Source organism: Castor canadensis, chromosome 8, assembly GCF_047511655.1.
Source record: "Castor canadensis chromosome 8, mCasCan1.hap1v2, whole genome shotgun sequence".
Taxonomy (NCBI): Eukaryota; Metazoa; Chordata; class Mammalia; order Rodentia; family Castoridae; genus Castor; species Castor canadensis.
Genome location: NC_133393.1, coordinates 135,050,049 through 135,058,872, shown reverse-complemented (window position 1 = coordinate 135,058,872; position 8,824 = coordinate 135,050,049). Strand labels below are relative to the sequence as shown.

Sequence of the window (8,824 nt, the reverse complement as noted above, 5' to 3'; positions counted from 1 at the left end):
AAAAAATCTAGTAAAAATTAGGACTATCTACTTTCAGTACACTTCACATTTTGGCAAAGTTTAAATATATAAACCTATGAGTTACCAGATAGGCAGGTCTAATCCTTATACAGCAGTGAGCAAGAATTAAGTTTAACCCTTGAAATGGAATTTGAAAAAGTTTAGATTACCCTCACGAGGTCCAAATCCCATATACAGTCAGTCTGTGCCTCCAACCTCAGCATTATAAATGGCATGCAGTCACAAAGTGAAAAAAAAATCAATACCTCCCACACCCCCAAATAAACACTAGCATAAGCCATTAAAGAATAGATTCCAAGAGCCTGCTTGGTTTTATAGTCGAATCCCCTCCATTTGCTGTCTCTGTTTGCTTGAGTTAATTTAACCTCTATGTTTGTTTCCATATCTGTAAATTGAGAATCATAAAATCATATAAACACTACCTTGCAGGGTTATATTAGGGTTAATGAATCAACAGTTGTAAATTTCCTTAAACTGTCCTTGGTTGTAGAAATAATTGACCACGAAAAACCACCACCACCACCACCAACAAAAAACTACAGTGCCTGGAAAGCCAGCTGTGCTTGTTTTTCCATCTCTGCTAAGTGAGCATCTCACCAAGGCTGGCACGAGGGAGGGGCTTGAAGTCAGTAACACTTCTGCCCAACCTTTGTCTTGATATTTGTACTTCTTCATTTGTAGCCAGGGGTGCCTAGACCAGAAACAGGAACCAGAGAAACTTCTAAATGAAAATGTTCGGAAGAAAATGTAAATGCATCTACCTCATGCCAAATTTCTTCACTCTAGGATTCTGGGGCTGGGACTTTGTCACAAATTTGAGCAATGGTGTTATAAAACAGACTGACAGGCTGTGAATTGCAACACTACATCAAGCTGGAGTCCTAAGCTGCTATAGTTTTTTTTGCTTTGGGCTTTTACCCCATATGCTTAGCATTTCTGCAGACATACTTTTATGCAGAAAGTATGATATTTCTATTTCCTGGGCAGCAGAGAGGGGGACTACTGGGGTTTAAATCAGTGAGGAAGTTGCTTTCTTAGGGCAAGGGAATTGGGACATTTGGGAATTAGTGTGAAGAGAGCCCTGAGAGGACAATGTATTTCTCTCTCTCTGCTCCATTCCCTTTCTGGTATCTGCCTGTCATGTCATTATTCAAGCCTGTTTCGGATTTTCCATTATGTTATGAGAGCCTTCTGAGATAAGAACTATGTCTTACTTATTTTTCAACTGGTAATCATAATAATGGCAGCAGGCAATGTTTACTACATGCAAGATACTAGGCTAAGTCCTTTATGTGTTGCCATATACTCACAATATACTTGCTGTTACTTTTTTTTTTCTTTTCATTTTAACAAGTGGGGAAGCTGAGGCTGAAAATGGAAAATTAGTTAGTTCAAGGAGAGTCACATAGCTAAGTGGTACAGTCAGTGGGACCAGGATTTGTCTGGCTTCAAAGTCCATGCCCTTAGTTGGTAGTTACTCTGTGATTTTCCCATGAGATTTGGATTAGTGCCAGAAACCTAGGTGATCAACAATGAATGGTCCCTCCTTGGAAGTATCGAAATCTTGAAAGGGCATTATTGAAAAAAGTATGTGGTAGGAGCTCTGCAGTTTAGTTTGTGTTCTTCACTCTTTAAAAAATGTATGGTATGAATATTTTTATACCTCATTACAATTTATTAATTTTTATGTTGAAGAAGCATTTCAGAACAATGGGATAACAAAAAGTTTACTGAATCACAATTTTACAGATTGTGGAGAAAACATTTTCTGATAAGAACAGATACTACACTTGATCTTAGCCAAAAGGCTGAGAAGCTATGAGAAAACATTTTCAAACTCCATGGTGCTCCGTACTGTTCTGTGGTGAGTCACTGTGATGTCATGGGCAGATGGGACCCATAGTCCAAAGGACTTGGGTTGATCATCCATGTGATGTTTTGTTTCATGACCCTCTGGCAAGGGGGTCAACCTCTTTGATCTAATTTCCTCATCTGTTAAATTAAAGTAATAATAGTTGCCTATAAAAGTGAGGATTACATCAATTGGTATTTATGGTGGCATTGTTAAGTCATAAAGGACACACAAACAACAATCATATTCTTTTCTCCCCAGTTCCCAAGGCATTGGGAGCAGTGTAGATTCTTGTCCTTGAGCCACGGACAGCAGACAAGAGGCATACAAGGGAGATGTACAAGAAGAACAAGAATGATGCAAAATGCAACACGATCAGTGCTTGGACACCCCTACCCCCGCCCCCACTGTACCTTTTCTGATCTGTCCAGGTGAGAGCTGGCAATCTGACGGAGCAAAACAGAAAGAGAACAAGAGTCACTTAGAGTGGTGCTGATGTGACTGAGAGGAAACAGGAGATTCTGCCCAGGGATAAAGGAGGTGAATTTCCTAAAAGTCTAAAAATACAATAGGAAGATTTCCCCAGGCATAGCTTTCATTGAGTGTGATGCACACTTTAAACTCTAGTTTTTCTGTCTGTTATGGACTGAATGTTGTGTCCCTCAGAATTCGTATGCCGAAGTTCTCACCTTCAATGTGATGGTATTTGGAGATGGAGCCTTTGAGAGTTTATTGGGTTGGAAGAAGTGATGAGGATTGTGCCTTTGTGATGGGATTAATGGCTTTATAAGAAAAGACATCATACTGGGAGAGTGGCTCAAGAGTGGCTAGAGCACCTGCCTAGCAAACACAAAGCCCTGAGTTCAAACCCTAGTACCACCAAAACAAAGAACAAGAAGAGATACCAGAGAGCTTGCTCTCTCTTTGCCATTTGAGAACTCAGCAAGAATGCAGCAATCTACAAGCTAGGAAGAGAGACATTACTAGAACCTAACCTTGATCTTGGGCTTTTAGTCTCTAGAACTATAAGGAATGTCTACTGTTTCAACCAACCAATGTATGTGTATGATATTTCACTATGGAAGATGGAGAGGCCTAAGACACTGTCAAAAAGTTGGATAAATTTTGGAGAATATCTGAATTAACTCACAGTATTTGTTCATAAATGTGGCAGACACTCAGTGGAAGATAGCCACTTGTATGAAAACTTGACAAACAAGAATTTTTTTTCTTTTGTACTTAGAATTGTTTCTTAAATGGAATCTTTACCACCATGCAACCCTTTTCTCTGTCTTCTTCACTACTAATATAATTCACTGAACATGTTTCAGATTTGCTAATTTTGAATTTTCAGTAAGAAAGAATATTTTAGACACTTGGCTGGCCATATCTAAATACCTAACAGCCTCACAAGCTGTCATAAAGTCACAAGTGACTTTGCTGAATACCTAGGAGGAATTAGGCATTTTTTTGGATGAGTTTCATTTTAAAATAAAAATGATAAAACTAGAACTAGCTAGTGACATTTCACCACTGGAGTTAATAAAGAAAGAGTCTTTGTCTACCTTGAAATGGGTTTATCTCTCAAAAAAAAATGTCATTAGTGATTTACATATTTCAATGACCCTTACTGATAGCTTCACACCAATTATGTTTTCAAAGGGATGTGAGGCAGTGCTAGTAAGGTGTATCAGAAATCAACAATGATAGTAATGAAGAGGGCATTTCATTGTCTGGAGTTCGTAAATTTGCTTCTACTGTATCTTTCTTCCAATGAATTAAAACACAATGAAGTGACTAGATGTCAGAATCTCAAGAGTGGGGAAAAAAGAAGGCTTCAACTAAAATGCCTAGCATCTCTACTGTGATAAGTTACTTCTGGCAGATTGACATCACTGATTGATCATGGCTTCAGAACCACCTTCTTCTTGCCTGCAAACTTAACCTTCAGATTTTGGTAACAATGAAGATTGACTTTGTGCTTCCCATAGCACACAGAGTAATTCAAAGAGGAGAATTACAGATCTCATCCCATTGTGCTAGGGAGGAAACTGATTTAGAAACCTGTTTGCAGAGAGCCATTTAAAACATATTATGGTTCAAAATTGGACACTCTTTTTGAGACAGGATGAAATTTGATCCCTTTGCCAACGATAGTAGAAAGTTCATTGCTCACAAAATAGAAGCTTGTATGTGATAGGTGATTCCTCAAAATTTCTCAGCAGTTATAAAGCAAACAAAATCAACTCCAGGGTAATGTGATTGTGTGGAAACTCAAGAGTATGTGCAGTTCACACTTCTGCCTTTAGCAAAGAGCCTGAGTTGACCATCACAGAAATATACCTTTCCTCCAGTGTTTCTGATAAGATAGCTTCCCATATTGTGCAGGCAGGTCAAGTCCATTCTGGATAGTTGGGCTACACCAAGCCTTCAGAGGCTGTACTTGACTACACTAACTCTCAGGGGTTACCACCAATTTATCTTGCTACTGTTTAAACTCAATTTCTTTTTTATGTATCCTTAATGTAGATGACAAATAACTTTTTCTCTACTAAAAATCCCCCTGACCAGAAGGCAATTCTGCAATTAGCTTCATTGTTTTTACTTTTTATTTTCCAGGATAAGCAATCCTAAATTCTGTAGGCTTTCTTCTCATGGGTCCTGCTTTGTGTCTGTCTCATAATTCATTCTGATTAGCTATGACTTTCTAAGATCTTTCTACAGTTTGGGTTGGGCCAAACCAAAGACAACCACGATGAATATGTCTCTACAATGAACGCAAGCATTGCTTGCTCAGAAGTCTATCTATCTAGATTGCTTAGGCCTAAACTCCACAAATCATTAAACTTACTCATTACTCCTGTCTCCAAAAGTATCCCCTGCCGAAATGCATAAGGTAACTGGAAAGAAAGGAGTATTGTTCATGAGGATATATGTTGAAGATGAATTTTTTATTTCAACTGGCTAGCAGCATGGCATAGGAGGAGAGAGCATGGTGCTCTGAATCAGAAAGTAGGGTGGCATTTTTCACTTTTGCTGCTCATTTGGGTGATCTAGAGCATGTGTCTCAGTATTGAGTTTCTTTCCTGTATCAAGAAGATAATGGAGATGGTATTTATAGTCCTACCATGCTCTGAAATTTTAAATTTCATAATAACATGAATCAGGGATCTAAGATGACATAATATAAATTATGTTTTCCAAGGAAAAAGTTTGGTTAAGGCCACAAGAGAAGGCACTTTGTGTTTAGGAGATGCTGCAATAGGGAAAAGCTTTGAATATTGGGGTATAGAATGGAGATTTTGGGTGCTTGAAAGTTGAGAAGGTAAGGGGAGAAGTATCTTCCCATTTGGTTTGGGGCTTCAACTGCTGTTGAAGATAATGTCTGAACTTTTATGCATTTCCTTACATAAGCCCAGCTGTGCTGAGATAGATTTCAATGATACTGGGGACATTTAGTGTTTACCTAACATATACCTTTGAGGAAAATCTTATTTGTCATAGGAAAAATCATCTCCTCCTCTAGAGGTGCCAAGATGACAAATTTCCTGTCTGAGAAGTTGATGACTCTCTATAAAGTTCTATAGTAAACCTGAGACAACAAGGATTTATCTTTTCTTTAATTTCAAAACAACTAACTCAAAAAGAGCTCAGCAACCATGGAGCTTTTGACTTTTGTCCTTTGTCAGTGGTATCAAGAAATGATAGAGGAATTGCTAATGAAAAAAGCAAAACAAAAAATGTCCTTGAACCTTTGACTCAACGAAATTTGCTCTTTTAACAGTTAAAGTCACTATAACCTAGGGTTATGAGTACACATTGTGGACCCCTCCAAGTCTATATCAGAGCTCTGACTCCCCCATTTATTAGGACTGTGAACTTGGGCAAGGTGGAGGCTTCCCGGTTTCTGGCTCTCCACATCTGTTAAGTGGAAGTAATAATAAAAGCTATCTCAGAGGGCTGCTGTAGAGATTAAATAATAAAATGTTCTTAGTCCAATGCATAAATGATGATGATGGTGGTGATCTTAGAGCATGCAAAAACTCCTCTAAGAAAAGATGCAGTATTACAACATGCCTCCCAAGTCTGACTGCTAGACATAGCCCTTGAAAATAAGCAGGAAGGTGGTAAATGTGAATTTCACAGAAATAGGTAGAGAACTGCTAGGAGCTAGGTTCTCAAGCCAGGCCCATGTCTGATATTAAACCTTCCCTGCAGTCATATTGAAGTATTATTACTATACATTGCTTTGAAAACAAAAGCTGAGACCAGTGTCCTCAAAGTGCCCTTTGGTTACACTGATTGGTCCAACAAATCTCATTTTTCTGATGGAATCAATGTTTTGATTATCATGAGGCAAAAGGCTGAGAATAGATAAATGACCAATTAGTCTGTTTATCAGTGCTCTGGATTGTTTTCATTTTTGTAAGCACCAATGAAAAAATTTTTAAAAAATACAAATTTACTGTGGTTATGAATCTAGTCCTCTGTAGATCCAGCTCCTCTATACATGAAGTCTTTGTAATTATAAGGGTCTACAAGAATTGTAAATAAGATTATATTTGATGCCAACACATCAAATAATTACAGTATCTTTTGTTGTGAAGATGAGTGATAAGTTGGAATATTGTATTGTTGAGTTAAAAATGAATGGGTAAAAATAGAAAATGGGCTTTTCATTCTTATGTTTTTTCTGTCAATTCAAAATTCATATTTATATTTTTTATTTTTAAATTTTGTGTAAACAAGTTCAAGCTGTGAAAATGGCATCTGTGTTTATACAAGACAACAGACATCATTTGAATTTATTAATACAAAGCATTTTATACCTACAAGAGATTTAAGTAACCAGTGCAGTAAGCAGATGGGAAAATATAATAAATAATCTGTCTTTCAATGACATTTATATCTTTTTCTCATTCAGCAGTGGCAAACTAAATAGGCAAATGGACTTTTTTATAGTTATAGGAAGGCTTCTTAGAAGCTGTTTTACAGAGGCTCTTTTTAAATATATTGTATCGAATATCATCTAATAAAGTGATCTGCACTTCTGATGCAAAAGTTTTAAGCCATTTTAGAGAAAAAATATTTAATTTACAAGGGTGTTCAAATATAAATAAAAACCCAAAGTGTTTTTCTGAAATGGAGAACATTTTAGGAAAACTACTCCAACTTAAGGCATTTAAGTCTAAATTTTGCTTTCAGATACACTTATTCTAATACACAAAGAAAAAACTTAAGAGTAGAAAACTAAAAGAGCTAGAAGTTTTTAGCTTAGAGAAAACATCACAGACAATTTTGATTAAAAAAAGCTTCCATTTTAGAATTTTTATTTCTTTTTTCTTTTAAAAGAAATTAGAGCCTTGACCGACAGCTTGGAGACACATTGTTCTTTTGTCTTCATTTACTTCACAATTTGAAAATTTAAGAACAGTGAATCCGTGAAATTACCGTATTGGGGGAGCAATTTATTATTGGTGAGAGTTTTTAACATGGGTTAGAGTCTGAGGAATTTTAAATATTTTGTGAAATCTTTTAAAATATGACAGTTTCTTTTTTTATGTATGATACCCGCTTTCTTTAAACTCTTTCAGTTCAATTTGCTATTTTGTACCTGAATTTTACCAAAGAGTGGTGTCAGCTGTGTGTGTAGGGGAGGATTAGCTATAGCGTAATTCTTATTAATTTATATGTCTTCAGTAGCAAGAGAAAATGTTGCCCATATCTTTCAAATCCCCTTGCAATCTGTCACAAAATCTGCTTTTCAGGACACCCCTCAGTTGTAGTTTTTCAGGATATGTCTCCTGGTAGCAGGTCTTTCATTGCTCATGATTTTAATTTGTCCCCCAGTCCAGATACACCAGGATAAAAATCATCAACCAGGGACTAAGGAGCATCATGCAGATTTGGTGACACTGAGCACAGATAAAATGACTCACTCAAAATAGTGGACAATCCAGATCTAACTCCAGTGTTCTTTCACTCAGCTCCCAATGTAAACAATTTTATGTAGTGTTTCAAAATGTTGCTTACTTCAAAATAGAAGGTAGCATAAGTCTGAAGAGGCTTCTTTTACAGAAGGACAATGTGGTCACTAAATACCAAACTCACATGCCCAACCTTTGTCTTATCTGTTCTGTAATTCCGTGTACTTTTGGATGGTTGTCCTTGCGCATAGATATGAAAGGAGGCAATATGGATGACAAGAAGAAACTGAACTATTTTCATCACAGAGTTATGAGTAAGTAAAATGATTTTCAGAAACGGTACCCAGGACAGTGGGGGAAATTGACAGGAAGTGGGCTCAGGGTCTAATGAGAACCACCATAAACTTCATAAAATCATAGATTGGTTACTGAAAAGACAAAAGGCACTTTATCAGGCATATTTTTGCAATCAAGCTAAACAGATTTACAAGTACTTCTAAAACTTGTAGAGGGAATAAGGACTTTGGAGTTTGAAATAAGGCTTTACCATTTGCTAAGCAAGTAATTTAACTTATCAATGCTTAGTTTCTTTAAGAGTAAATTGAAGACCATGATAATATTTGTGCATTGGATTGATAGGAAGATTAAATACTGTAATGTACATAAATACCCAAAATGGCACAATGAGCATAGTAAAGCCATTACTGTACTAGAAAGCATATAGTGATGATGGAATTGTAGATACAAACTAAAAGTGGAGTGTCTGGGTAAAACATGATAGTTTCTTTATAAAGTGTGTTAGTTTTTATTTTAGTGAAGATGAAAATATTCATAGGCTAAATATTTATGAAATATTTTACAAGTTTACATAAGGCCACTCCTGACATTTCCCCATTAGCACTATATTTATAGAACTATATCATCATAATTTATATATTTACAGAAGTACAGTGTTTCAATTTCTCAACTGTCCTCTTGCTTATCACTTAGAATTTCAGGAGTTTTACCCTCATAATTGAAATGG

The 8,824-nt window shown here is 36.5% G+C and overlaps 1 pseudogene; it reads right to left on the bottom strand.

Annotated features, from left to right (window-relative positions):
* Window positions 1-1,731: 1,731 nt before the first annotated feature.
* On the bottom strand, window positions 1,732-1,841 carry LOC141425983 (U2 spliceosomal RNA; annotated as a pseudogene).
* Between the last annotated feature and the right edge of the window lie 6,983 nt (window positions 1,842-8,824).